The sequence below is a fragment of the Panthera pardus genome, unplaced genomic scaffold (assembly GCF_024362965.1).
Source record: "Panthera pardus isolate Hobbes unplaced genomic scaffold, ASM2436296v1 HiC_scaffold_24, whole genome shotgun sequence".
Classification (NCBI taxonomy): domain Eukaryota; kingdom Metazoa; phylum Chordata; class Mammalia; order Carnivora; family Felidae; genus Panthera; species Panthera pardus.
In genome coordinates, this window is record NW_026526810.1 from 133,832,863 (window position 1) to 133,851,113 (window position 18,251).

The 18,251-nt window shown below is 49.9% G+C and overlaps 1 protein-coding gene across 2 annotated transcripts in view; it reads left to right on the forward strand.

The window, feature by feature from the left end:
* The window catches only part of EML1 (EMAP like 1), a 184,976-nt gene that overhangs the window by 20,017 nt on the left and 146,708 nt on the right, over nucleotides 1–18,251 (forward strand). Inside the window, exon 1 of one of the 2 annotated variants that reach the window (XM_019462238.2) lies at nucleotides 4,413–4,523. The exons of the other annotated variant lie outside the window; for it this stretch is intronic. The gene's annotated coding sequence lies outside the window, so the exon portion shown is untranslated. Of the gene's footprint in view, nucleotides 1–4,412; nucleotides 4,524–18,251 lie in introns of those variants that run through there. 2 annotated transcript variants of the gene reach the window in all.

The following is an 18,251-nucleotide window of genomic DNA, read 5'->3' on the forward strand; positions in this document are numbered from 1 at the left end:
AAAACATATGATATCTGTCCTTCCCTGACTGACCTATTTCACTCAGCATAATACCTTCCAGTTCCATCCATGTTGCTGCAAATGGGCAGATTTCATTCTTTCTCATTGCCAAGTAGTATTCCATGGTATATATAAACCACATCTTCTTTATCCATTCATCCGTTGATGGACATTTAGGCTCTTTCCATAATTAGCTATTGTTGAAAGTGCTGCTATAAACATTGGGGTACAGGTGCGCCTGGGTGGCTCAGTTGGTTAAGCGTCCGACTTCAGCTCAGGTCACGATCTCACAGACCATGAGTTCGAGCCCCGCGTCGGGCTCTGGGCTGATGGCTCAGAGTCTGGAGCCTGCTTCCAGTTCTGTGTCTCCCTCTCTGTCTGCCCCTCCCCCGTTCATGCTCTGTCTCTCTCTGTCTCAAAAATAAACGTAAAAAAAAAAATTTTTTTTTAAATAAATAAATAAACATTGGGGTACATGTGCCCCTATGAATCAGCACTCCGGGATCCCTTGGGTGAATTCCTAGCAGCGCTAATACTGGGTCATAGGGGGTAATTCTATTTTTAATTTTTTGAGGAACCTCCACAGTTTTCCAGAGCGGCTGCACCGGTTTGCATTCCCACCAACAGTGCAAGAGGGTTCCCGTTTCTCCACATCCTCACCAACATCTGTTGTTTCCCGAGTTGTTCATTTTAGCCACTCTGACCGGTGTGAGGTGATATCTCAGTGTGGCTTTGATTTGTATTTCCCTGATGATGAGTGACGTTGAGCGTCTTTTCATGTGTCTGTTGGCCATCCGGATGTCTTCTTTGGAAAAGTGTCTTTTCATGTCTTCTGCCCATTTCTTCACTGGATTATTTGTTTTTCGGGTGTGGAGTTTGGTGAGTTCTTTATAGATTTTGGATACTAGCCCTTTATCCGATATGTCACTTGCAAATATCTTTTCCTATTCCGTTGGTTGCCTTTTAGTTTTGTTGATTGTGTCCTTTGTGGTGCAGAAGCTTTTTATCTTCATGAGGTCCCAATAGTTCATTTTTGCTTTTAATTCCCTTGCCTTTGGAGATGTGTCGAGTAAGAAATTGCTGTGGCTGAGGTCAGTTTTTTTTCCTGCTTTCTCCTTGAGGGTTTTGATGGTTTCCTGTCTCACATTCGGGTCTTTCATCCATTTTGAGTTTATTTTTGTGTCTGGTGTAAGAAAGTGGTCTAGTTTCATTCTTTTGCATGTTGCTGCCCAGTTCTCCCAGCACCATTTGCTAAAGAGACTTTTTTCCATTGGATGCTCTTTCCTGCTTTGTCAAAGATCAGTTGGCCATACACCTGTGGGTCCAATTCTGGGTTCTCTATTCTGTTCCATTGGTCTATGTGTCTGTTTTCGGGCCAGTGCCACACTGTCTTGATGATTACAGCTTTGTAGTAGATTTCAAGGGCTCATATTCCTCCAAACTGCAGTGTGGTCAGGTCCAGGTGGCCCCAGCATCACGCAACAAACACTGGGCCGAGAGTCAAGGTAGGACCCAGGTTGTAGTGGGAAGGGAAGGAGGGGGTGCTGCCTCCCCCAACACAGGTGTCTGGGGTGAACCTGCCCTCCCAGAGCCACGCTCAGCCCCCCAGATGCAGCTCAGTGCACACCGTGGACGCCCCGGCGGTCGGGGCTCGAGGTGAGCTCTGCCTGGTCTGTGTAGCCCTGGGCCCCACCTCGCCCCGGGATCCGTCCCTCTTCTCGCCCAGCTGCTGCCACATGTGCCCACCTTCCCTGTGGCTTTCTGGAGGTTCTGCCACTTCCTGCGGGTCATACCTCAGTCAGCCTTCAGGGCAGCTCTGGGCCGGGAGGTCCCGTTTCTCTCTCCACAACCTTCTGTGACTGTTAGCTCCTTTTCAGCTATCCACAGCTACCAGGCGTGGGCACTTCAGACCCTTCCTTTCATCACAGTCCAGACCTCAGCCAGAGAGGGAAGGGCCTGTCCTGGTGGGCGGCTGGCAGGTGGCCCTGTGGGTTTGGAACACGCTCACCTAACACTGTCTCCAGCCCAGCAGTGCTGGGTGGAGCCCCGGCCGAGCCTCCCCCAGCCTCCCCTGCAGCCAGGCCAGAGGAAGCCGCCCCCAAATCACTGTGAGCTCTCATGAATCGACAGCTACAGGCCAAGGCTTGAACCATTCCACTTTTTGAAAAAGCAAACTTCCGAACGTGTATAAGAAACAAAACTTCCACGGAAAGATATTACATGGAGAACAAGAAAACACCAACCACCTACAGTCCCTTCACTTGGCAACCCCGGGGGCTGGCGCAGTGGGATTCCGCCCCCCCCCCCACCCTCCGTCCCCACATGTTTTTGGGCAGAACTGCCCTCGCAAGCCACCCATAGGAGGGCGTCTCCTGTCCCTTGCCTTTAGCATTATGTCATAAGCGATTCTCACACTGCCGCGTCATCTCCAAAATCACTGCTCTCAATGACTGCAGAACGTGGCACATGGGACCCTCCCCGTATGTTGGGCCTGACTGTGCAGGGTTTTAAAAAGTTCAAAGGAAATGACTTTCAGGCATCTATTAATTTAATTCTTATGTCATTTCACTAATGGAAGACAGCTCTCCACCCGTCCCTCCTCCACACGGCTAGCCTCCTCTAACAGGAAACACGCTTTTCTGCCCCGCCTCACCGTCGGGGCCTTGAAGACAGGATCGGAGCCCGCCCAACCCCCAGACGCATGCCGCCCGTCGCCAGTGCTAATCTTGTTCTCGTCAAGTAGGCACCTATTCTGGGCCAGACGGTCCCCACACGCTGGTGTCGCACGTCCCTCCTCAGACTGAGCAAACAGTATCTCACCCAGTCCTTGGCTTCAGTGGGTAAATGCAGAGCGGAGGTTCAAACTCTGCCCGAGAGTCACAGCACGACCAACGCCCCGCCTGGGGGAACCACACACAAGCAGGGAGAGATCCAGCCTGAGGGGGTAACGCAGATGGAAACCGGTGGCCACTTAGAGAAAGCCCGTGCAGGCGGAATGAACTCCGTGACGGACCAGACGTGGGGATGGGGCCAGGAAAGGGACCCACCATCAGGTTGTGAGCCGGACCTTCGGCATCTTTGTCTGGACCAGAGGGGCAAAAATGGCACCTGGGTCCCTGGGATTGGTTTTTTTGTTTTGTTTTGTTTTGTTTATTTTGAGAGAGAGAGAGGGAGAGCACTTGAGCAAGGAGGGGCAAAGAAAGAGGGAGAGAATCCCAGGCAGGCTCTGTACTGTCAGCACAGAACCCAGAGCTCGAACCTACGAACTGCAAGATCATGACCTGAGCCGTAACCAAGAGTCAGACACTCAACCAACTGAGCCACCCAGGCGGTCCTGGATAATTTTTTTAATGTCTGTTTATTTGTTTTTGAGAGAGTGTGTGTCCTTGGGTGTGGGGGAGGGGCAGAGAGAGAGACAGAGCGTGAGCTGGGGAGGGGCAGAGAGAAAGGGAGACACGGAATCCGAAGCGGGCTCCAGGCTTCGAGCTGTCCGCACAGAGCCCAACACGGGGCTCGAACCCACGAACTGTGAGATCACGACCTGAGCCGAAGTCGGACGCTTAACCAACTGAGCCACCCAGGTGCCCCTGGACTGTTTCTAAGGGTCCTTTTTTTTTTTTTTTTTAATCGATACTTAGTGTGCACGAAGCAAAGTGAGCAAGCTGTTAAGTGCCCTGCTTAATGACTTTTCACAAAGTGAACACACACCTGTGTAAACCGGTACCCTGATCAAGAGACAGAATGTTATAGCATCTGACGTCCCCCTAAGACCTCCTCCGGGCACTACCCCAAAGGCAAGCACCGTCCAGATCCCCAAGGCTGTAGATTAGCTCTGCTTGGCTGACTGATAAATTGATGTAAGTTTATTTATTTTGAGAGAGAGAAAGAGAGAGAGAGTGAGCTCGAGTGGGGGAGGGGCAGAGAGCGAGGCAGAGAGAGAATCCCCAGCAGGTTCCTCACTACCAACGCAGAGCCCGACACGGGGCTCGAGCCCACGAACTGCGAGATTATGGCCTGCGCCGAAATCAAGAGTTGGACGGTGAAATGCCTGAGCCGCTCAGGTGCCCCTGGCTTTACTTAATTTAGACATTATATGTTTGTAAATACAAAGGCTGGGGAAAAGCAGGAGCAGCGGGCACCCACACACCTCGCTGGGGGACTTGCAACCTGGTGAGAGCATTTTGGAGAAGAGATTGCCTACCGAAGCTGAATTATACTCCCGGCAGGCCTGCGGGACGTAGGCGTGTGTGCATAGGATGTGTGGGCGAGAAAACACCCCTACTACTCCCGCCATGTCCCCAGTGGACACGAACGCACGTATTTACTCAAGGACAGTGTTCCCAGCAGCGTGTTCATGAAAGCCTCAAACTGGAAACCGCCCACGTGTCTGTCAACATTAAAATCGATCTACAGATCAGGGCATTCGCGCTGTAGACCGGCCCTCGGCCGTAAGAAGGAACGGAGGACGAACGGCAGGATGGATCTCCGACGCTGAGGGAGGCGGACCCACAGGAGCGCCCGCGGTGAGGACCCCTGGGCGGTGAGGACCCCTGGGCCCGTCCGGGGATAACTGAGCTCATAACGGGCAGCACTTGGGAAAGTGTCCGGCATCCACCGAGCACCCAGGGAGCTTGGCGGCTGTTCTCACTACTGTTCTCGTGCCTGGGGGTTTTCTCTAGATTCTCCACTAAGCTGTACCGGTGTTTTGATTGCTTTTAGCTTTTGCCATCCACGTTCCTTAACCTTTCTGAGCCTCAGCAGAGCGAGCCTGGGTAGGGATGGGGGCTGGCCGCTCAGGGCAGGGGGAGGGGGGGAACGCCTCTTCTGGCCCTTGGTGCGCATCCCCACACCCACTCTGCTGGGCGAGGGAGGGGCCAGGCCGGGGCCAGCCGGAGGCTTTGGCTCTGGGAGGTCACTGACCCACGGAGGCCCTCCCTGGAAGGCGGGGTTTGGGTATCAGGACTGCACTTTGCTTCTTGTTACAACTGCAGGCCGGCTCAGGGCCTTGAACACATCCTTGAGCGGGAGAGAGCTGGGGAGTGGGGGTGCCGAGACCGGCCCAAATCCCACCCAGCCAGGGATTGGCAGTGAGACCTCCAGGGCTGTCTTTCGCCCCTCCCCCTCCCCTCTTGCTCTCCTCCCCCTCTCTCCCCCTCCTCCTCCTCCCCCTCCTTCCCCTCCCTCTCTCCCTCTCCCTGCTTCCCTTCCTTCTCTCCACAGTCCTGCACTTTTACAGACAATGAAGAGCAACTCAAAGAGGCCCCTGACCCGCCCAAGGTCACACGGACAGTAGGAGCCGGGGCCAGAGGGCAGGCAGCCCTGATTATCCCTGTGCTTTCCTAGCCACCACTAGGGCCAAGGGGGGGGTCTTCCCCACCTGGAGTCTCCCCTCCCCACCTGACACAAGCCCCGGGGTCTAAGCTCGCCACGTTGGGCCTTGTTCAGAAAACCTCACTGGTTCCCGCAGTGAGAAGCCTTTTCTCTTGGTCGCTTTCCCCAAGGAGCACAAAGCCTGGGCTGCCACGGCTGTGTGTCCACCCTAGATAGCTGGACAGCGAAAGCAGCTGTCCCTGCCCTCTGGGCCAGGTCTCCGTGTGAGGCCCCTTACAGGGGAAGCCATGCTGTCCCCCACTCTACCCATTGGGAAGCCGGGTACTGAGGAGGGAAGAAGAACGGGAGCCTGGTGTCGGGGGAAGAGGGGAGGTGAGATCTGAATCGAGGCAGTCCAGCCGAGGCCCACACACACTGCCGCCGGCTCCCCTGTGGGGTGGGACCCTCGGGGGGGGGGGTGCGGGGAAGGGGGTTCAGCTAGAAGCCTCATCTCTGTGAATGTCAACCCTAAGACATGCATCCGTGTTGCCCGTTAGCAAAGACACCACTGCGATCTGTATCTAAAGGCACCAGGGGCGCCTGGGTGGCTCAGTCGGTTAAGCCTCCGACTTCAGCTCAGGTCACGATCTCATGGTCCGTGAGTTCGAGCCCCGAGTCGGGCTCTGGGCTGATGGCTCAGAGCCTGGAGCCTGCTTCCCATTCTGTGTCTCCCTCTCTCTCTGACCCTCCCCTGTTCATGCTCTGTCTCTCTCTGTCTCAAAAATAAATAAACGTTAAAAAAAAATTTAAAAAAAAATAAAAAATAAAAAAATAAAGGCACCTGAGTACGGGTAGAAAGGGCCACAGCAGGTGGCTAGGCTGAGAGGCACCTTCTGCCTAATGAATAGTCCCCGCCACCCAAATACACACCCACGTGGGGCCATAGGGGTGGCCTGGCCTGCTTTTCACTGTGCCTGAGAAAAGAGACGCCAGCAGCATGGCAGAGCGGGGTTGTCCAGACAAACGGAACCAGTGGGATACAGGCAGGGATCTTTAGGAGGACATTTCTTTTAGGAATCGGCCCACCTGCTGGTGGAGGCAGAGAAGTCCCCCAGGGAGCTGTCTGCAAGCTGGAGAACCGGGCCCAGTGCTCTAATTCAATCCCAGTCCAAAGGCCTGAGAACCTGGGGCCAATAAGCCAGGATCTGCATCCAAAAAGCTCCAGAACCAGGGGTGCAGGTATCCGAGGGCAGGAGAAGATGACGTCTCCGCTCAAAGAGCAAATCTGCCCGTCCTCCCGCTTTATGTTCCATTCAGGCCCTCAGTGGACTGGACGGTGCCCGCCCACCCCGGGGAGGACCATCTTTACTCAGGCTATAGACTCAAACGCACTTCCCAAGACACCCTCCCCGATGTACCCAGAAAGAACTTTTTACCAGCGATCTGGGCATCCCTTAGCCCAGCCCTGTTGACCCATGAAATTCACCATGACACCCACTAGGGTTGGGAAGGTGTCTGTGTGGAGAGTAAAGAGCCATACTACAAACAGCCCCATTGAGAGTGTCCCTCCCTTGGTTGAAAGAACTGACCCCTTTGGTCTCCCATCCAAGTACTAACCAGGCCCGACCCTGCTTAGCTTCTGAGATCAGCCGAGATCGGGCGCGTTCAGGGTGGTACGGCCGTAGACAAGAACTGACCCCTTTGGGAAGAATAAGAACACTTCTAACAACACATTGGTCAGGGTCTGGCAATCGGGTTGAACGCAGCAATGGCTGATGCCTACTGTGTGCTCAGTTCCCACGAACAGCTGTAAGGTGGGATCCCCCAGAGCCACACTCCCAGGAGAAACGGGTGCAGAGAGGGGACAGCCGGGGTGCTGCTTGGTGGCTGATGGAGGAAAGAAGGAGAGAGGTCACCGCCTGTGCTCCAGTCCAGGTATACAGCAGAAGAAGCAGGATGGGCTACACAGAGCCACAGAGGTATGCGTGCTTGCGAAATACGCAAGGTGCTTACAGACCCTTGGCTTGGGCAGCAGTAGGTCTGTGTCGGTGTTTGGGGACGCCCAAGCTGCTGCCTTACCCGCTCCTCAACTGTTTTTTTTTTTTTTTTTTTTTTTTTTTTTTATTGTGATAAAATACATAGAACAGAAAATCTACCATGTCAAACCATTTTGAAGTGCACAGTTCAGGGGCCCTAAGCACATTCCCACTGTTGTGCAGCCGCCAACGGGTCAGCACCATCCGTCTCCACAACCCTTCATTTTGCAAAAACAGCAGCTTTATCTTCATTGAGCGTTAACTCTGTATCTCCCCTCCCCCAGCCCATGGAAACCTTCTACCTTCTGTCTCTATGAATCTGACGACTCTAGGGACAGCATGTAGTGAATCATACAGTATTTGTCTTTTTTGTGACTGGTTTATGTGACTATCTTTTGTAACTTCACTTAGCGTAATGTCCTCAAGTTTCAACCATGTTGTAGCAGGAATTGGAATTTCCTTACTTTTTTTTTTTTCTTCTAGAGGAAGAAAGGTTTATTCTTCCCTGTAAGTACCAGAATTTCCTTACTTTGTTTTTAAAGTTTCTTATTTTAATTCCAATGTATTTATTTTAGTTTCAGGTGTACAATATAGAGATTCAACAATTCTATGCATTACTCAGTGCTCATCACAAGTGCCCTCCTTAACTCCATCCCCCCACCCTTGGTAACCACCTGTTTTTTCTCTATAGTAATGAGTCTGTTTCTTGGTTTGTCTCTGTCCCCTTCCTTCCTTCCTTCCTTCTTTCTTTCTTTCTTTCTTTCTTTCTTTCTTTCTTTCTTTCTCTCATTTGTTTTGTTTCTTAAAAATTGCACATATGAGTAAGATCATAGGGTGCTTACCTTTCGCCGACTGACTTAATTCACTTAGCATTATACATTCTAGCTCCCTCTGTGCCGTTGCAAATGGCAAGATTTCATTCTTTCTTCTGGCTGAGTAATAGTCCATCGCATATCTCTACCACATCTTCTTTATCCGTTCCTCAGTCGATGGACACTTGGGCTGCTTCCATAATTTGGTTACTGTAGATAGTGCTGCTGTAAGCATAGGGGTCATGTATCCCTTTGAATTCGTGTTCTTGTGGCATTTCCTTACTTTTTAAGGCTGGATAACGTTCCATTTTATGAGTATGCCATCTCTTGTTTACCCATTCGCCTGTCAATGGACACTTGGGCTGTTTCCACCTGTTGGCTCTCATAAGGAATGCTGCTATGGACATAGGCATACAGATATCTGTTCCATCTCCTTCTTTCAGCTGTTTTGAGTATACAGCCAGAAATGGAATGACTGGATCACATGGCAATTCTATGTGCAATTATCTAGAGGAACTGAATCAGTCTTTTTTATCACCCATTGATTGAGAATTTCAGGGAGACTTAGCAACAGCCGGATGAGGCGGTCATTACCGTCTACAATTATTTAATGCTTGATTAATAGCTTCATTATCCTAGACTTAAAAGCCGGGTGTGAACTCTTCACCATTGAAATTACACTGGACGACGTTAAATATCCACCCAGATCAACATCAATAATTTGTTCCACTTGGCACGGAAAAATGTTTAAAATTCAGCGAAGCCAGCAGATACCCAGAGCCCTGTGTTGCCAAGCAGCAATCGTGCTCACAAATGGCCAAAGCCTTTTCTTATAAAGAGAGGAGGAGGCCAGTGCTTGCGTGGAGACAGCGGGTCTGTCGCTAATGGAGTGAGCTGGCCGTGGAGTTTCTACAGGAGGCAAAGTGCAATCTATCATGTTGGAGTGTTTACTCTGAACGTGAAGCGTGTCCACTGGGAATCACAGTTTTCCAAGGGCCTTGTGCTGGTTCTGCTGATTCATATTCCCACAATTCCTCCACCGCATAATATTTTCCCATTGCCATGGTGACCGTGTGAGGAGAAGGCATAGGGAGAAACTTCAGAGTTTCCTTCTTATTTCACAGAGCAGAGATTAGACTTCGGCTGGAGAGTGGGCTACATGGTTTCTATTTTAAAGAGAAGAGGTAGGTTCCACTGAGCCGAGTTTTCTCTGGCTGCGAGAGAGCAGGAGTCAGGGAATGAGAACAGCTGGGTGACTGTTCCTGATTCCAGTACTTTCGAGCTGGTTCTGGCACTTTCGAGCTGGTTCTGGCACTTTCTAGTTGTTGACCTTGGGTAAGACTCTTTCCTTCTCTGAGGCTTAGTTCCTTTCTCTATAAAATGAGACACAGAATGGCGGTTAGGGTTCTCCGTAGAATTGGTAAAGAAAATGCAAGACATTTACAAATTGTAACACTTTATTCAAAAAAAAAAAATCACAAAAAAATCCCTCAAATACAAAGCCCCTTAGCCCAGGTCAAGGTGCTGCTGCAGGTGGTTTTATGTGGTGCCACCGTGGGCTTCGTTCCTTCGGAGCACCCTGTTCACATACGCAGTGTTGACCCTCTCAAGGACAGGAACTTTGCTTTGTTATCCCAATCCCTCCATTTTGCAGAGCACATGAATTTCCTAGGGCAGCCCTCAAGAAATACTTGCATTGAGTTCAAACTTGGACCCAGCAAGTATTGGCCAAAGCTCAGACTGCATCAAGCTTTTGGGGTCACGGAGGCAAGTCAGGGGAGGGAGCTGAGTCACCCCACTTCTGAGACCTGCCTTTGATTTCACAGCAGCTTTCCCCCGGGGAGGGGGGGGGGGGAAGGAGCATGCCTACATGTGAGGTGCACACTGAATAGAAAATTCAGCCTTATATCTGGAACCTTCAAAAGCAAAACCGTGTGTCCTAGAGTTGAGAAACTGGTGATCACAATGCCGTGTGTTAAGTGAGCTTCTCAGAACTTCTCTGTTGGCAGAGGTGACCCAGAGAGGGGAAGGATTCATTCTGTGTGATGGGGTGGGGTGGCAGAGAGTTTCATGGGGCAGCCGTCTGGGCCAGAGGGCAAGGACTAGAGTTGTCATGGAGGAAGAGAGTTCATGGGCGCGGGAAGAGCGGTACCCAAAGGCACACGGCAGCCTGCTATGCTCGAAGGAGCTACCGGTAACTCTACGTGGCTGGAGCATAGAAGAGGACGGAGGTGGGCAGTGTGGACACGCCAGGAATGTCCGCACACAGGACAGCACTGGACTAATGGGCAGGAAGAGAATCTGTGCTCTGGTCACGTGTCCTACGGACCAGACAGCTGGTGGAAGGGGAAAACTTTGAGGCGTGCTTGAAACCCCCCCCCCCCCCCCCCAGTGCTGGTTGTGTCTTTTTTGTCCCCAGTTTGGGGCTCTAGGGTGACCCAGGCTGGCATTGGTTGGAGGTTCTGATGTGGAGTCAAGACAGCCAAGAGCTGCAGACCCGGCCCCTGTCGAGTGGGATCCCACCAGAAGATCCTTCTCTGGTCCTCCATTCTCTGCAGACTCCACTTTGCCAGCAACTTGCATGAGAAGCATAGAAAGGAGCAGCCGTAACCGTCTCTCCCGGCAGGTCAGCCTGGCAGGGATTTTGCAGCAGAGCTGAGGACTTCGGGCAACTGGGTGTGTCAGTGTGCACACAGCAAGGCCTGTTCTGCAGATGGCATCCTGGTCGCCTGTGGGGACACCTGACCCAGCGACAGAGACAGGGAACAAGTGGGGGAGGGGAAGAGGGAGAAGGAGACACAGAATCCGAAGCAGGCTCCAGGCTCTGAGCTGTCAGCATAGAGCCTGACGTGGGGCTCGAACTCACAATCCGCGAGATCATGACCAGAGCTGAAGTCAGACCCTTAACCGACTGAGCCACCCAAGGGCCCCTAGATGTTGAATTTTAGGGGTCTGTGATTTAGTCCTCTGTGTTTGCCCTAGCAGGGTGATTTTCAATCTTTTTTTAGAAATGAGTCATAGTAAGAAATACATTTTACATCATAACTCATATGTATAAATATCAATTAGGTCAAGATGTGTTGGGATCCTCTGTCATTACTCATTTTTTTCATGGTCTAACTGTTCTATAAATTGCTGAGAGAGGGGTGTTCAAATCTCCTAGTATGATTATGGAATCATCTATTTCTCCCCTTTATTATTTTTTTTTAAAGATTTTTTTTTTTTATTTTTAAGTAAGCTCCACACTCAGCACGGGCCTCAAACTCACAGCCCCAAGATCAAGAGTTGCATGCTCCACCAACTGAGTCAGCCAGGCACCCCCTCTTTCTCCTCTTCAAAGCTGTCAGTCTTGCTTTATGTGTTTTGAGGCTGTGTTATTTGGCACATTTACATTTACTATGGTTATGTTTTCCTGATGAATCAACCCTTTCATTGTTAGGAGGTGTCTCTCTTTAGCTCTAGTGATAGTCTCTGTCCTGAAAGCCTATTTTACATGATATTAATAGAGGCACGCCGACCTTATCATACTTACTTTTGGCATGTTACACCTCTTCCAACCATTTACTTTTCTTTTTTTTTTTAATTTGTTTTTTAATGTTTATTTTTGAGACAGAGAGAGACAGAACATGAACGGGGGGAGGGTCAGAGAGACAGGGAGACACAGAATCTGAAACAGGCCCCAGGCTCTGAGCCGTCAGCACAGAGCCCGACGCGGGGCTCGAACTCACAGACTGTGAGATCATGACCCGAGCTGAAGTCAGACACTCAACCGACTGAGCCACCCAGGCGCGCCATCCAACCATTTACTTTTCATTGACATGGCTTTATATTTACTATGGGTCTCTCTTTTTTAAAAAAAAATATTTATTTTTGAGAAAGAGAGCAGGGGAGGGTCAGAGAAAGACTAAGAGAGAGAGAGAGCAGAAGAGGGGCAGGGAGGGGCAGAGAGAGGGAGAGAGAGAATCCCCAGCCCGACACAGGGCTCAGTCTCACAAACCATGAGATCATGACCTGAGTCGAAATCAAGAGTTGGATACTTAACTGACTGAGCCACCCATGCGCCCCTGTATTTACTATTTCTTTTTTTTTTTTAATTTTTTTTTAACGTTTTATTTATTTTTGAGACAGAGAGAGACAGAGCATGAACGGGGGAGGGGCAGAGAGAGAGGGAGACACAGAATCGGAAGCAGGCTCCAGGCTCTGAGCTCTCAGCCCAGAGCCCGACGCGGGGCTCGAACTCACGGACCGCGAGATCGTGACCTGAGCTGAAGTCGGACGCCCAACCGACTGAGCCACCCAGGCACCCCTGTATTTACTATTTCTGATGCCATTTATTCATTCATGAAGATCTGAGTTTTTTTCCCCACTTCATTTTCCTTCAGACTTAAGAGCCTCCTTTAGCAGTTCCTTTATTTTAAAATGCCTTTATTTCAGGGCACCTGGGTGGCTCAGTCAGTTAAGCATCTGACTTCGGCTCAGGTCATGATCTCACAGTCTGTGAGTTCAAGCCCCGCGTCAGGCTCTGTGCTGACAGCTCAGAGCCTGGACCCTGTTTCAGATTCTCTGTCTCCCTCCCTCTCTGACCCTCCCCCATTCATGCTCTGACTCTCTCTGTCTCAAAAATAAATAAATGTTAAAATTAAAAATAAATAAATAAAATGCCTTTATTTCATCTTTATTCTCGAAGCATACTTTTGCTGTGTATAGACATCTGGCTTGATAATGTTTTCCCTTTCAACACTTTAAAGGTGTTGTTCCACTGTAATCTGGTCTCCATGGTTTTTGATAAGATGTCTGCAGTCATTCAAATATTGATTCCCTTGTGTGTAATGCATGGTTTTTCTCTGTCTACTTTCCAGGTGTTGCCTTTATCTGGTTTTCACCAGTTTGATTCTGATGTCCCCCAGACATAGCTTTCTTCACTGATCCTATTCAGATTTGCTGGGCTTCTTGAAATTATGGTTTGTTTTTCTTCAAGTGTGGGAAGTTTTCAGCTATTATTTCTTCAGATACGTTTCTTGCCCGTTCTCTTCCTGTCCTCTGGAACTTTTAAAACTTTGATATTGTTTTATGTGTCCTTGAGGCTCTGTTAATTTTATTGTCTTTTTCTTCTCTCTCTTTCAGACTGTAAAATTGTTATTCATCCCTTTTCAAGTTTATGGATTATTTTTCCCTTCCCATTCTGAGTCCACTCAGTGAAATTTTTTTCATTTCAGATACTAGGGTTTTCAGTTCTGAAAATTTCATTTAATTTTAAATGGACAATTCAGACTTTTTTAGTATGGTCACAAAATTGTACAATCATCACTACTATATCATTCCAAGAAATTTCATTACACCCATTTCATTACAAGAAACCTGATATTCACTGGCAATCACTCCCCATTCCTCCTTCTCCCCAGCTCCTGGCAATTACTTGTCTACTTTCTGCCTTTACAGATTTTCCTACTCTAGAAATTCCTTATAAATGGAACCATACAATATGTGGTCTTTACAACTGGTTTCTTTCACTTAACAGTGTTTTCAAGGTTTATCCATGTGGTAGCCTGCACCAATTCTTCATTCTTTTTAACGGCCAAATAATATTCCATTGTAGGAATATACCACCTTCCATTGACCCACTCATCAGTTGATGGACGTTGGATTGTTTCTACTTTTTAACTCTTATGAATACTACTGCCAATTGGTTCATTTTTATATTTTAAATCTCCTGATTAAGATATCCTATCTTTTCTTTGTTAGGACACACTTTTCTTTACCTCGTTGAATATTGTCATAATAGCTATTTTAAAGATCTTACCTAATAATTCCAATATCTGGGTCATCTTAAGGTTGGTTTCTGTTGACTGCCTTTTTTCTTGAGAATGGGTTGCATTTTCCTGGCTTTTCATATATGGAGTAATTTCGGATTGTATCCTGGACATCGTAGATATTCTGTTGTAGAGACTCTGGACTCTGTGACATTGTTTTGAATAGAATTGATGTTCTCGTTTCAGTAAGAATTAACTTGGCTAGACTCAAACTTCAAACTCTGTGACACTTGTGCTGGGTGGGGGCCCAGATCTTGGTTAAACTGCTTTTAACATGCCACACACACATGTGGTTTGGGGGTCAGCCAGAAACTCGGGCGGGGTTTACACACAAAATGTTTTGGGTTCCTTCTCCGGCTCTCTCTTTTATGGGGTTCCTCCCCACTCTCCAACCACTGTGGTTGTCCAAGCTTCCTTCTCCTGGTTCCTCAGTCCAGAGGGAAAATAGGCCTTCTCCTAGAATTTGGCCACCTTGTCCCCCTACCGCAAATGTGGCTGCCTTCAAGGCAAGGCCACAAAAATGGGAAATTGTCCCATTTGGGTTGATTCTTCTGGGTTTTAATGCTACTCCCAAGCCTACCTGCTTATGTTTACTCTCCAGGGCCCTCAAGATGTGGTTTTGGCTATTTTGTCCATAATTTGTAAGTTTGTAGATGTTATCTACAGGAGGGTGGGCTTGTGAGGAATTTACTCCTCCACACAGAATATCTATCATCTATCTGTCAATCTGTACACACCCACATATATGTGTATATATGAATATAACATGTATGAATATATGTATACATTTGAATATATTAATATATTTGAATATGTATTCGCATACACATACATTTGAATATGTATATGAAACAAAAGGCTTATGAATCAATATTTACCCTACTCCATGTTTACACATCACATACTCTGATATTTTCTGCTCTGCTCCACGGTCTTTCTTTTTAAAATGCTCGTCTCAGTCCCCTCCTAAATTGATTTCATGACCCAAGAGTGGGTCACGACCCAGTTTGACCCAGGGTGCTCTAAGGCCTGGCAGGCAAGGGGCAGGTGCTGTTACTAGAAGAGCTCATTGGACAAAATGCAAGAGACCCCCCCCCCTCCCCACCCCCCCGCCCCAGGTTTCCTGAACATACTGGGAGCAGTGTGGTCGTAATGCCATTTTCACAGATGGGTGAACATCTGTGTCCCCTTCCCCCCCACCCCCCTCTGGGGCCTCCAGTGACCAAAGCCCAAAGTAAGAGTTCTCCAGGGTCCAGTCCTCGCTGCTACACATGATTCACAGACTTTTGCTTGCGTGTCCCTGACCACCGCCCCCCAAGCAGCAACATAAGGCTGCAAACTTTATTTTGCTAAATAAGGACATTTAAAAATGAAAATAATGGGTGCACCTGAGTGGCTCATCAGTTAAGCGTCCGACTTCGGCTCAGGTCACGATCTCACAGCTTGTGAGTTGGAGCCCCGCGTCGGGCTCTGTGCGGACAGCTCGGGGCCTGGAGCTGCTTCGGATTCTGTGTCTCCCTCTCTCTCTCTGCCCCTCCCCCGCTCACGCTCTGTCTCTCTCTCCAAAATGAATCAACGTTAAAATAAATTTTTTTTAAACTGTAAAAAATAAAAATAATGATCACCTCCTGGAGCTATCATTTCATTTAAAAAAAGATCACAAAAATGTCAGACGGACAATCTCCGAACAAGGCAAAGGCCTGAAATCAAACTCATTGGGTGCATCACGAAAACTCTCTGCACGTTTTCCTCGCCCCGCGGTTGGGTGTTTGGGAGCCTCTGAATCAGCCGGGGCCACAGGAGGAAAGCCCAGGGCTGGAAAGACGCTGGGAGGTCCCACATCTGGGAGAGAGAAAACGTTTCCCAGTTTTCCCACAGGTAATCCGCCCAAATTCCAAGTAGCTCTGACTGCAAAGACGCGGCTTGTTCGCAGATGCCATCTGTGCTCCCCAGATCGCTGAGCTCATTTCACTAACTGCCGCCTGTCCCCTGGGGTGGCTCTCTCTGCCCTACTTGCCACCACCCGGAGACCGCGGGGCCCTGTGGCCCAGAGCAGGGGCGGGGATGGGAAGAGAATCCCGCCAGGCCAGGTGGGCGTGCCCCCCCTCACAGACCCGCCCTGCTCCCAGCAGCTCTGGAGGCCCAGAGGCCCATTAGTGCCTGCATAATGGATAGATCTCTCTTCTTGGAAAGCACAGGCCCATCTTGCTTAAGGAGGACGAGAAGAGGTCGGATGCAGGCGCTGTGCTCCTAAGGCTGGTCTCAGCGGGGAGCTCACACTGGGAGGAACTGGCCAGGTGTCTTTCTTCTGCCTGACAAAGGCTGGGTGAGCATGCTCTGGCCGTCCGGCTGAGGGCTGGGGTCGTGGACCTGTGAACCAGGCTCGGGGCAGGGCGGCTGGGGTGGGTGGGAAGAGCTCGGGCTGGGGAAGGGCCCTTTGCAGGGCTCAAGGGGAGACCAGGTGGGAGGGAGGGAAGCTGAGCTCCAAGCACAGGGCAGAGGGCTTGGAGGTGGGAGGGTCGGATGCTAGGGATGGGGACTTCCCCGGCCCTCACAATGACTCTGGTCGCCAGAGACAGCCACGCGGGGGTGGCCGGTGACCTCGGCGCTGACACACATCCGTGCCCTTCACCGGGATGTTCTTAGGCATCTTTAGGGCCTGGCTGGGCACGGAGTCAGCTCATGCACCTGATTTGGTCATGACGATGGCTACGATGCAAATATTTCTGTCCTGCTCAGTGTTTCTGTAATGCTGCCCCGTCCCCCAGTCCTCGCCTGAACGTACCCTTTTGTCCTGCCAGCCGGGCTCCTTCCGGGACCCCTCAGACCTCGCCCCCATCCAGCAAGGAAAGGGCTCCTGCCCAGCATGTCAGGGGCTCCAGGCCCTTGCTCCAGTCCTGGCCGTGTGATTACTGCATAGTTTAATAAGTCCCTCGGGGCTGCTGTATGCTAGGCACTCGGCTGTGTGACCGACGGCTGACTTGCAGCGCTGGGCGTGTGCCCTGCCCGCCTGGGGGCAATCGAAGTATGTCAGCCTTGTTCGTGGGTGACCCGCAACGCTTAGGGGTAAGGAGCTGTCTTGGTGCATCCACGGGGAGCCTCGGGTCAGGAGAAGCTGTGGGGAGAAAGGGCTAGAAGTGGGGGTACGTTGCTGGCATCCCCCTGAATGGCAAAGAAAGTTGGGAGTGAAAATTCTAATTGCAAATCCCACTGACAGCTTGAGTTTAAGGGAAGAGATGAGCTAAATTTAACCTAGCCAGTTAAAGAGCCAAAAATGCAATTTACTAATTAGCTTAAAATGAAAATGAGTCCAGTGATCATAAAGCGTTTCTCTAGTTACAAAATACAAAAAAAAAAAAAAAAAAAAAAGGAGGCTGTTCCTCTTTTCATACTGACATGCATTTTACATTCTAATGCTGTTATAGAATTAGGAATGTAGCCTGCTGGTACAGTGCTGTAGACAGGCAGAGCGTCACAGCCTTCTTGGAAAGTTCCGGGAAGCTCTGGGTCCGCGGCAAATCCCCTTTCTAATTGCAGAGCATCGGGGGGCATCCAGTGTCTGTCCTCAGGGACTGCAGAGTGCACTGGGTGCAAGGGACAAAGTCCCACATTTTGGGATTTCTCTAGACAGCACCGGATGCTAAAGGGCTCGGCCAGGGACAGGGCATCCGGCAGGGAGGGAGGAGAGGGTCCCTGAGTGGGTGGCATTTGAGACGACCCTTGAGAGACAGTGACTGGGAAAACGGGGACTGTATTAGTCTGCTTGGGCTGCCATAATAAAATACCACAGGCTGGGGGCTTGAACAACAGACATTTCTTTTCTCCCAGTTCTGGAGGCTGGATGTTGAAGGTCAAGGCAACTTTGATTTCTGGGGAGACTCTCTCTCGGCTTGCGGACAGCCACTTTCTCGTTGTGTCCTTTCGTGGAGGAGAGAGAAAGCTCCAGTGTCTTCCTTTACTTGGAAAGACACCAGGGGTATCTGGATGGCTGAGTCAGCTAAGCATCCGACTCTTGATCTCAGCCTAGGTCCTGATCTCAGGGTCGTGAGTTCAAGCCCTACGTTGGGGTCCACGTTGGGCATGAAGCCTACTAAAAAAAAAAAAAAAAAAAAAAAAAAAAAAAAAAGGAAGGGACAGCGCAAAGTCTGAGATGGAACAGAGTGAGGGTGTATCCAGAGAATGAAATGGTTCATCTCACAGGGCAGCAGGGCTGAGGCACCGGCAGATATGACATATCCCACACTGACCCTGTCACAGCAGCTCATAGGCCAGGTTTACTCTTC